The sequence below is a fragment of the Helianthus annuus genome, chromosome 16 (genome assembly GCF_002127325.2).
Source record: "Helianthus annuus cultivar XRQ/B chromosome 16, HanXRQr2.0-SUNRISE, whole genome shotgun sequence".
In the NCBI taxonomy this organism is placed as follows: domain Eukaryota; kingdom Viridiplantae; phylum Streptophyta; class Magnoliopsida; order Asterales; family Asteraceae; genus Helianthus; species Helianthus annuus.
In genome coordinates this window covers 47,373,319-47,384,708 of record NC_035448.2, presented here as the reverse complement: position 1 = coordinate 47,384,708, position 11,390 = coordinate 47,373,319, and the positions used below count along the sequence as shown (strand labels likewise).

The 11,390-nt window shown below is 39.7% G+C and overlaps 2 long non-coding RNA genes and 1 other non-coding gene across 3 annotated transcripts; all 3 read left to right on the top strand.

The window, feature by feature from the left end:
• The first annotated feature begins 309 nt into the window (after positions 1-309).
• Positions 310-1,636, top strand: LOC110917145. The gene is made up of 3 exons (XR_002580384.2): positions 310-437; positions 985-1,041; positions 1,339-1,636. It is a non-coding gene; the product is annotated as an uncharacterized LOC110917145 (long non-coding RNA).
• A 2,221-nt stretch (positions 1,637-3,857) lies between these two features.
• On the top strand, positions 3,858-8,721 carry LOC110917146. Its single transcript, XR_002580385.2, has 3 exons — positions 3,858-3,930; positions 8,218-8,274; positions 8,572-8,721. It is a non-coding gene; the product is annotated as an uncharacterized LOC110917146 (long non-coding RNA).
• A 438-nt stretch (positions 8,722-9,159) lies between these two features.
• On the top strand, positions 9,160-9,266 carry LOC118488550. The gene has a single exon (XR_004885094.1). It is a non-coding gene; the product is annotated as a small nucleolar RNA R71 (small nucleolar RNA).
• The last annotated feature ends 2,124 nt before the right edge of the window (positions 9,267-11,390 follow it).

The following is an 11,390-nucleotide window of genomic DNA, read 5'->3' as shown; positions in this document are numbered from 1 at the left end:
TATGGGCGCCCGGGGCAATGGATTTATTTCCTCGGGGAGTGTGTGTAACACCCCAGTTTTCGTATGTCTTAATATAATAAATTAATAGTGAGAATTTAACGACAAAGAATGGTAAATATAAATTTTTACCATTATACCCTAAAATATAAATTTATGAATAAGGTTAACTAAGAATGTGTGAAAATAAAAGTTTAACTATCAAGTAAAGTGCTCAATAGTTGAGGGACCAAAGTTGGACAATTAGAAAGACAATTTAATAAAAATTGTCAACACAATACACACACATCAGATATGTGTGTGCGTGTATATGCGACCAGAAGGGGGGCAAGGAAGAACAAACCCTAATCAACACAAATCAATCAAATTGAAAGGGGATTTGGAGTCTAGGTGAATGTATGACTTAAGAATGATGATTACCTAAGTGTTTCTTGTATCAAGTAAGTCAAATTTTGCAATTTGGTGATGTTTGATTTAAGGGGTTTAGTATAATTCGTGAATGTATTGCTAAATTCAGTATGATTAACAGTTTCTAAGGAGGTTTAGACATCACTAGATGCTAAATTTTAGTATGAACATGATTAGGGCAAAAACCCACTTGCATGTCAAAATAATGCTTGGAAATTGTGAAGTTTGTATGTTAAATTGATGATTTAATTATGAAATTGTTATGAATGTAGATTTAGAATTTTATGTTTTTGATTTGAATGATAAATCCTAACATGGTAGTATGTTTATGTTGCTCAAGAATGAACTATGGAAGTTGTGCTTAAAATGCTTGTACATTATGCTAATCTAGTGATATGCACACCATGTGTTTGACAAAATGTCTAAGTGAGTTAGTTATGGCTTTTGCATGAATACTTGTTAAGATGATGCAACTTTCTTATGATAATGATGTATGTAGTTATTAAACGCCATAACATACCATAAGGATTGTAAAATTAATGTTGAAAGAAAGCTAAAGTACGGGATTATGGTATATAGGCACAAAGAAGGAAGAAGGCGCGAGTCACTCAAAGGCACAATCATCACAAGATCGCGGTAAGTTCATATGAACTTTATTTACTTTAATGTAACTTTTCGAAAAGTGGTATTTGGTTCTATGGAATTATTGTAAAGGTTCATAACGGGTCGAATGATGTAAGTGTATGGAAAAGTGTGGTCTTTAATGATTCATGGTGAATGATTCGGAAAGTGATACGTTGGATACTTCCGAATGGAAGTATGGATGCTATTAAGGTAACAAGACATGTTAACGGGTTGAACAATGATAGGTAATTAAAGGATTTTTGAAGTAATATGTGTTTGAACTAATAATGTTTCCGTTATGAAATGTAGGTAAATCTCTTGCTTGAATGCAGCGCGCCCGAACCGAACACACACACGAAACGTCGACTCTAAGCGCTTCCGGTCCAAGTTGTTTGTTTGATGGGTTAACTTACCATTTTGATTAGTAAATGTTATTTTGTATGTGTCTAGTTTGTTAGTTGAAAGTTTGGATACTAAACTTCTGTAGTTTGTACAAAAGGTTCATGGCGAACCATATACGGTTGTAATTTTGATTATGTTGGTAAGTGTCGTAGTATTAATAGTAATGGTATTGTTAAAAACAGGGGGAAAGGTACCTATTACGAACGGGTCATGTCAAAATTTTGGTAAGATTGTAAGAGAAATTGTATGTCGATTTGTCGAATGATGAATTTGGGGCTTCACAAGTGGACGTTTATGTTAAATGTCAAATGTGAAAAAAAAAAATTTGGGCGTTTCAAGTTGGTATCAGAGCCTAGGTTTGAGGGATTTAAGCATCAAGTGCTTGAACTCAAACCGAAAGCTCGTGAGGAAGTGTGTGTTCGTTTCGCGGCGCAAAGCAAGTAAGTACTTTTTTTAAAGTTGAAAATTTTCTTTTGTAGTATGAATAATTAGTTTCAAAATGTCATTGAATGTTAGGGAATGAATCGTTTCAGTTTGGGGTTAGAACGGGTCAGATAATGTATAAAGGGGTTTATAAGCCGTTTGCTTATAAATCAGCTTTTGATGCGACCCGAAGTGATAAACGGATCCGTAATTAAATTACGGACGCGTGGGAAAAAGAATCGTGTAAAATGGATCAATAACGAATGAGTTATGTCCGTTTTCGTGAAACTTGGGTTGGCTGGGAAATTTTCAGCAGCAATTAAGCAACTGGGCACGGTGCACGGTCGTGCACTGGTCGCACGCACGTGCGTTTCCGAGTAAGACAGTGCACGGGCTTGTGCACTGCCAGGGTTTCCAACGTTCTAGGTGATGCACGGTAGTGCAAATGGACGCACGACCGTGCGGCTGCAAAATCTTGCCGTAAGACAGTAAATCATCACCGTAAGCTTTCTTCTTCCACCGTAAGCTACGGTGGTCACCGTAGCTTACGGTGGCGACCAGACATAAATTTTTCTTTTTCTTGCAATCGGGAGCTAGGGAAGGGCAACCAAAGCTTACCGAGACCGCATATAGTAACAAAAACTTTAGTTTAAACCCTCAAACTCTAATAATGCTTATCAAGTCGCAAGAGTAGCTCGATATACAACGAGAATGCATGAAATTGAATGTATTAGATGATTTAAACTCGAGGGAAAGTACATGTAAATGTTAAGAAGAAACATTTGATAAGATAAGAACGACACGATACGATTGTCAACGACGACAAGGCATGAAATACGAATAATGAATGGGAAATGTCATGATAAATGATGTTGAACTATGACGTTGGCAAGTATGAAATGAAATCTAATGAATGTACCGAATGTTTTATGTAGATGGCTGATAGGGTGAACGTGAATGATGACGATGAAGCACGCCGAAATGAAATAAGAACTATGGTTGTGGAAGAGGTAAAGAAAGCAATTGAGGCTAGTATACCCCGATTAGCTCAGGAAGTCGAGGGGCAAGTATTGGAGATAGTTAATACCTCGGTAACATCTAAGGTGGAAGAATTGAAAGAAATGATTAGTGAATTGCAAGTGAAGAAAAGCAAACGGAGATGTACGTACAAAGAGTTCATGGCATGTAATCCCTTACCATACCAAGGGGATGTTGATCCGATAGCTTGCCAAAGGTGGATTTCAAGCACCGAAGCCGTGTTTACACGGAGTAGATGTGAAGTGGAAGATCAAGTAATGTTTGCCACGGGCCTCCTACAATCTCGAGCAAAAGATTGGTGGGATGCATACTCGAAGGAATTGGGGGATGATAAAGTACAGTCGTTAACATGGCAAGAATTCAAGGAGTCATTCCTGAAATATTATAGTCCACAATCTGCAATTGATAAGATTCAGGAAGACTTCTTGCGTCTCAGACAGAAGGATGAAACGATTGACGAGATAACAAACAAATTCCTTGAAAGGGTGAAGTTCTGTGAAGAGATAGCGGGGACGGAGAGGCAAAGGATTGTACGTTACCATGCTATGCTAAAGGCTGAATATCGAGAATTTGTAAATCCCTCCAAGTGTGCAACGCTGAACGAACTAATTGATTGGGCAAGAGACAGAGAAATTGAGATAAAAAGGCAGGTTGAACGGGGAGAGAAAAGGGTAGCGGAGAAGCCTACCAACGCAAGCCCATCGAAAAAGGCAAGATATCAAGATCAAAGCAAGAAAGGGAAAGCAAGTAGTGAAATTCCGACTTGCAAGACGTGTGGGAAGCATCATTCGGGTGAATGTTTGTCAGGAAAGAAGGGGTGCTACAAATGTGGACGTGAGGGACATCCGTTTTATAGGTGCCCCGAAAACCCTAAGGCGTGTTATAATTGTAATGAAACGGGGCACATTAAAGCGGAATGCCCGAAACTCCAACAGGGGACGAAGAGAGATGGAAAGAAGGATGAGCCTCCCAAGGCTCGCGGAAGGATGTTTCAGTTAACCTCGGATGAAGCTAAAGCTAGCCCGGACGTGGTTTCAGGTATATTTTTGGTGAATTCCATGCCTATGAATGTTTTATTTGATTCCGGGGCTAGTAGGTCGTTCATTTCTAATGAATTGTTAGCTCACCCATCGTTTAAGCTTGAAAAGATGATAGTACCCTTAGAAGTAGAAGTTGCTGATAGTAAAAGCTATTTGTTACATGATATTTGTAGAAACTGTAAGATCTTAATCGAAGATGAGGAATTTAGTATAGATCTTGTCCCGATGTACATGGGGGAATTTAAAGTAGTTGTAGGAATGGATTGGCTTGCCCAAAACCACGCTGAAATTCAATGTGAAAAGAAAGTTATTCATATATTAACCTCGGGGGGGAAACGGGTAAGTGTTCAAGGAGATAGAGTCATTAAGTCGAAATTGTGTTCTATAATCAAAGCTGTCAAACATGTGAGGAACGGGGGTAGAGCTTATCTATCTTATGTGATTGACACCAATCGAGGTGTCCCAAAGCTTGAAGATGTGAACGTGGTAAATGAATATCCGGATGTGTTTCCGGAAGACCTACCGGGCCTCCCGCCTGAACGAGAAGTAGAATTTAAAATAGAGCTAAACCCGGGTGCAAAACCGGTAGCTAAGGCTCCTTATCGGTTGGCCCCAACCGAAATGAAAGAATTGATGACGCAACTTCAAGAGTTGCTCGATAAGGGTTTTATTAGACCAAGTGTTTCACCATGGGGAGCACCCGTACTTTTCGTGAAGAAGAAAGATGGTTCGTTGCGAATGTGCATCGACTATCGAGAGTTGAACAAATTGACGGTGAAGAATCGATACCCGTTGCCCAGAATCGATGATCTATTTGATCAGTTACAAGGGGCAAGTTGGTTTTCAAAAATCGATTTGCGGTCGGGTTATCACCAACTACGCGTACGAGAAGAGGATGTGCCGAAAACTGCGTTTCGAACGCGGTACGGACATTACGAGTTTTTAGTAATGTCCTTCGGATTAACGAACGCCCCAGCTGCTTTTATGGATTTAATGAATCGGGTATGCCGACCTATGCTTGATAAATATGTAATCGTTTTTATTGATGATATTCTAGTATACTCTCGCAGTGAAGCAGAGCATGCTTCCCATTTACGTGATGTATTGGAAACGCTTCGCAAGGAAAAGTTATATGCAAAATTCTCAAAGTGTGCCTTTTGGCTTAGGGAGGTACAATTTTTGGGTCATGTGATCGATGCGGATGGTGTCCATGTGGATCCGTCCATGGTAGATGCGGTGATGAATTGGGTACCCCCGAAGAATCCAAGCGAAATAAAAAGTTTTCTGGGTTTGGCTGGGTATTATAGGAGATTTATCCAAGATTTCTCCAAGATAGCCTCTCCTATGATGAAGCTAACAAAGAAGAGTGAAAAGTTTATATGGGGCGAAGAGCAGGAAAAAGCGTTTCAAACCTTAAAAGGAAAGCTCTCAAATTCTCCGGTGTTGACATTACCGGATGGAACGGATGGTTTGGTGGTGTATACGGACGCCTCTCGTCAAGGTTTAGGGTGTGTGTTAATGCAAAGGGGTAAAGTCGTTGCTTACGCTTCGAGACAACTCAAGCAACATGAAGGCAATTATCCAACTCATGATCTTGAACTGGCGGCGGTTGTATTCGCCTTGAAAATATGGAGGCACTACCTTTATGGGGTGAAATGTACTATCTTCTCGGATCATAAAAGCCTCAAATATTTTTTCGAACAGAAAGATCTCAATATGAGGCAACGAAGATGGTTGGAACTCATTAAGGATTACGACTGCGACATCCATTATCATCCCGGGAAAGCTAACGTAGTAGCGGACGCACTTAGCCGAAAGGAATACCCGACCCCGATTCGGGTAAAGTCCATGAAGATGGTAGTTACTCCTAAACTACTTGATGAGATTCGGGAAGCTCAAATGAAATCTTTAAATGCTGTTGACTCAAAGAAAGAAAGAACGAAAGGATTCATTCATGAATTGGAAGAGAATGCAAATGGTATAAAAACGAGGTACAACCGAATTTGGATACCCCGGTATTGCGAAGTGAAAGAACTATTGTTGAATGAAGCTCACAAGTCTCGATACTCCGTTCATCCGGGGGCTACAAAGATGTATCGAGACTTGAGGATGAATTATTGGTGGCCAGGGATGAAAAGAGACATTGTCAAGTATGTTGCTAAGTCTTTGACGTGTTCCCAAGTAAAGGCTGAACACCAGAAGCCGTATGGAAAGTTACAACCCTTGGAGATCCCGGTGTGGAAATGGGAACATATAACGATGGATTTGGTGACTAAGCTTCCCAAGACAAGAAAAGGGCACGATGCAATATGGGTGGTCGTTGACCGACTTACCAAAAGTGCACATTTCCTACCCATTCGGGAGAATTATAAATCAGAAAAGATGGCGGAAGTCTACATGAACGAGATCATATCCCGACATGGGGTTCCGGTGTCTATAGTGTCCGATCGGGACACCCGGTTCACCTCTCGTTATTGGAGGAAGTTTAACGATGAATTGGGAACCCAATTACACATCAGCACCGCCTACCATCCACAAACCGATGGTCAGACAGAGCGAACTATCCAAACATTAGTTGATATGTTAAGGGCGTGTGTTATAGAATTCGGAGGAAGCTGGGATGATCAACTACCTTTGGTAGAATTTTCTTATAATAATAGCTATCATAACAGCATAAAAATGGCCCCCTACGAAATGCTTTATGGAAGGAAATGTAGGACCCCGGTTTGTTGGGGGGAAGTGGGTCAACGAGAAATCGCGCCAAAAGAGGTAGTGACCAAAACGAATGAAAAGATTGATATGGTTAGGTCAAGATTGAAAGCAGCGCAAGATAGACAAAAGTCTTATGCGGATCGACGAAAGCGACCAATAGAATTTCAAGTGGGAGATCATGTGTTATTAAAGGTCTCTCCATGGAAAGGAATAATCCGTTTTCGTAAACGCGGGAAGCTAGGCCCTCGATATATCGGGCCATTCAAAATACTCGCCCGAGTTGGGGCGGTGGCATATCGGTTAGAACTACCACCTGCGCTGGATGGGATTCATAACACCTTTCACGTGTCTCAGTTGCGAAAGTGCCTTGCGGATGAGACGGCATACGTGCCTATGGATGACATTGAAGTGGATAAGAAGTTAAATTATGTTGAAAAACCTGTAGCAATCAAGGATTTTAAAGTGAAGCACCTCCGAAACAAATCTGTTCGACAAGTGTTGGTTCAATGGCAACATAGGAAGGGATCGGATCTCACTTGGGAAGCGGAGGATGATATGCGAAAGCACTACCCGGAATTATTTGGTACGTAGTCAGGTTTCGGGGACGAAACCTTTTATAAGGGGGGTGGACTTGTAACACCCCAGTTTTCGTATGTCTTAATATAATAAATTAATAGTGAGAATTTAACGACAAAGAATGGTAAATATAAATTTTTACCATTATACCCTAAAATATAAATTTATGAATAAGGTTAACTAAGAATGTGTGAAAATAAAAGTTTAACTATCAAGTAAAGTGCTCAATAGTTGAGGGACCAAAGTTGGACAATTAGAAAGACAATTTAATAAAAATTGTCAACACAATACACACACATCAGATATGTGTGTGCGTGTATATGCGACCAGAAGGGGGGCAAGGAAGAACAAACCCTAATCAACACAAATCAATCAAATTGAAAGGGGATTTGGAGTCTAGGTGAATGTATGACTTAAGAATGATGATTACCTAAGTGTTTCTTGTATCAAGTAAGTCAAATTTTGCAATTTGGTGATGTTTGATTTAAGGGGTTTAGTATAATTCGTGAATGTATTGCTAAATTCAGTATGATTAACAATTTCTAAGGAGGTTTAGACATCACTAGATGCTAAATTTTAGTATGAACATGATTAGGGCAAAAACCCACTTGCATGTCAAAATAATGCTTGGAAATTGTGAAGTTTGTATGTTAAATTGATGATTTAATTATGAAATTGTTATGAATGTAGATTTAGAATTTTATGTTTTTGATTTGAATGATAAATCCTAACATGGTAGTATGTTTATGTTGCTCAAGAATGAACTATGGAAGTTGTGCTTAAAATGCTTGTACATTATGCTAATCTAGTGATATGCACACCATGTGTTTGACAAAATGTCTAAGTGAGTTAGTTATGGATTTTGCATGAATACTTGTTAAGATGATGCAACTTTCTTATGATAATGATGTATGTAGTTATTAAACGCCATAACATACCATAAGGATTGTAAAATTAATGTTGAAAGAAAGCTAAAGTACGGGATTATGGTATATAGGCACAAAGAAGGAAGAAGGCGCGAGTCACTCAAAGGCACAATCATCACAAGATCGCGGTAAGTTCATATGAACTTTATTTACTTTAATGTAACTTTTCGAAAAGTGGTATTTGGTTCTATGGAATTATTGTAAAGGTTCATAACGGGTCGAATGATGTAAGTGTATGGAAAAGTGTGGTCTTTAATGATTCATGGTGAATGATTCGGAAAGTGATACGTTGGATACTTCCGAATGGAAGTATGGATGCTATTAAGGTAACAAGACATGTTAACGGGTTGAACAATGATAGGTAATTAAAGGATTTTTGAAGTAATATGTGTTTGAACTAATAATGTTTCCGTTATGAAATGTAGGTAAATCTCTTGCTTGAATGCAGCGCGCCTGAACCGAACACACACACGAAACGTCGAATCTAAGCGCTTCCGGTCCAAGTTGTTTGTTTGATGGGTTAACTTACCATTTTGATTAGTAAATGTTATTTTGTATGTGTCTAGTTTGTTAGTAGAAAGTTTGGATACTAAACTTCTGTAGTTTGTACAAAAGGTTCATGGCGAACCATATACGGTTGTAATTTTGATTATGTTGGTAAGTGTCGTAGTATTAATAGTAATGGTATTGTTAAAAACAGGGGGAAAGGTACCTATTACGAACGGGTCATGTCAAAATTTTGGTAAGATTGTAAGAGAAATTGTATGTCGATTTGTCGAATGATGAATTTGGGGCTTCACAAGTGGACGTTTATGTTAAATGTCAAATGTGAAAAAAAAAATTTGGGCGTTTCAGTGTGCCACTGAAAATTGGTTTGAGCAATTTCCTCAATTTGATTATATATTTCATGCGGGCGACGATTACCTAAAAGTCCCCCGGAGCTAGAGTCCAGTGTTTGCCTTGTGTGTGGCAACAGCCCATTATAGAAAGTGGACACTTGTTGCCATATCACAAGGCCGTGATGTGGACACTTTCGCAATAGCTCCTTGAACCTTTCCCAAGTTTCATATAAGGATTCCCTGTCCTCTTGTGAATATGTATTTATTTCAGTCATTAGTTTAGCCGTTTTCGCGGGAGGGAAATACTTATATAGAAATTTTTGGGCTAGTTCATCCCAGGTGTTTACCGATCCAGCTGGGAGGGCGTTAAGCCAAGCTTTTGCTCGGTCTTTTAGTGAAAAAGGAAACATTCGGAGGCGGATGGCGTCATTTGATGCTCCATTGATCCGAAAGGTATCACATATTTCTAAGAAATTAGTAATATGTAGATGGGGATCCTCGTCCGCAAGCCCATGGAAGGTTGAGGAGTTCTGAAGCATCTGTATCAAATGCGGCCGAAGTTCGAAGTTATTGGCTTCAACATTCGGTGCATTGATAGCGGCGCCGAGATTACCTACGATAGGTCGTAGATAATCCATGAGGGTACGTTGGTCCGCCATTGGAAGTGGGTTCCCCGAAACCTTCTCTTGGTTTTTGGCTTTTATTCTTTTTCTGAGAAAGCGTTCGGGTTCTTCTAGAGGTTCTTTTATGTCCTTATTAGAACTGGAGCTCATACACTACGTAGGGTTGGCGTCTGGTTCCAAGTCCTGCAACAAAAACATAAAAGAATGTTGGTCAGAAGGTTCACCACGGCCCCGTGCTCAGTGAACACGGCCCGTGGTCAGAGTTACATTGATTGTTTTTCAGATCCCAGTTACTGGAGAGTTGGACACGGCCCCGTGTTGCACCGACACGGCCCCGTGGTCAGCCTTCTGTAACTTGGAAAACTAAAAACTGCCAGTAACAACGCTGGGCACGGCCCGTGTCCGACAAGGCACGGCCCGCGCTGAGCTCTGCAGAAACTGAAAAACTAAGAAAATCCTAAAAAATAAAAAAGAAAATAAAAAAAATGATTAGGCCGTTGATTCCTAACTTTCTTAAAATCCTTGTGTCCCCGGCAACGACGCCAAAAACTTGATGTGCGTGTAGTGTAATATATTTTTGGTATATATTTTAAGCCCTTTTTACACTTTTTTAGCCAAGTTTTAAATTTATAAAACACGATATTTACTAACACTAAACACACATATGGGCAAGTGCACCCATCGTGGACGTAGTATAGTGTTGGTAAGATACCGAGGTCGTCCAAGGACACAAGAGCTTTTAGTACCGGTTTATCCTCAACGTCTAATCAAATCGAAATGTTAGAAAAGATTTTTAAACTAAGAAAATAAAACTAACTAAATGCTGAAAAATAAAATAAAAATAAAAATAAAAACAGATAGACAAGATGAATCACTTGGATCCGACTCGTGTATTAGTATAACCTTTGATTATTTTCGCATTTTTGCACTTGTTTAAGAGATTATCTTAGTTATTGTAGTAGGCCCCTCTTTTGAAGGCGACGTTACCCTCAACCCAGTAGTTTGAGTCAGCAAGGATACAATCCTAAAGGGTCGGATTATTAAAAGATAATGAATTAAGTTATTAATGCAAATTATGGTAGGCCCCTCTTTTGGAGGTGACGTTACCCTCGACTAAGTAGTCTGAGTCAGCAGGGATACATTCCTAAATAGCCGGGTTATAGTATTAATAGCAGTTAACTTATGAGGGGGTCAAAGAGTTTGGATCCCCGCCATCCAATACCTTTGGGTATTGAAGGAGATCCTACTAAATTTGACCCAGGTCCCTTGCAGGACCTCTAAACGCTGAACAAGGACAAGACCCTTACCAAACCGTTCCCTTAACCCCCAACCAGGTAGCCAACATACCTCCATATGGACCGTGGAGATATGAATGGTGAAAAATCTTTTATTTTATATAGACAGTAAATAATGCCAAGACACCACGGACAAATGATAAGGAAAAGTCACCTTCAACATAAGCAACTAGTTATTAAAGTCATTAATACAAAACCAAATAAAAACTGCAAAAGATTAAAAATAAAAAGTATTATACTAAACACTTGTCATCACCAAGTGATGTAAGAGACTTAGGCAAACATGGCCTTGATTGTCAAGAACTCTTACGATCAATCTTGGATCCCGAGACGACTCACACACTCTATGATGGACAATGGATGATGGTGGTGGATGATGGTGTTGTGATGGTGGTGGGTGGTGTGTGAAGTGTGAGAGAGGTGGTGTGCCAAGGGATGAGTTGCAATGAAGCCAAGCACTCCTATTTATAGGCTGAACAGAGGCCTG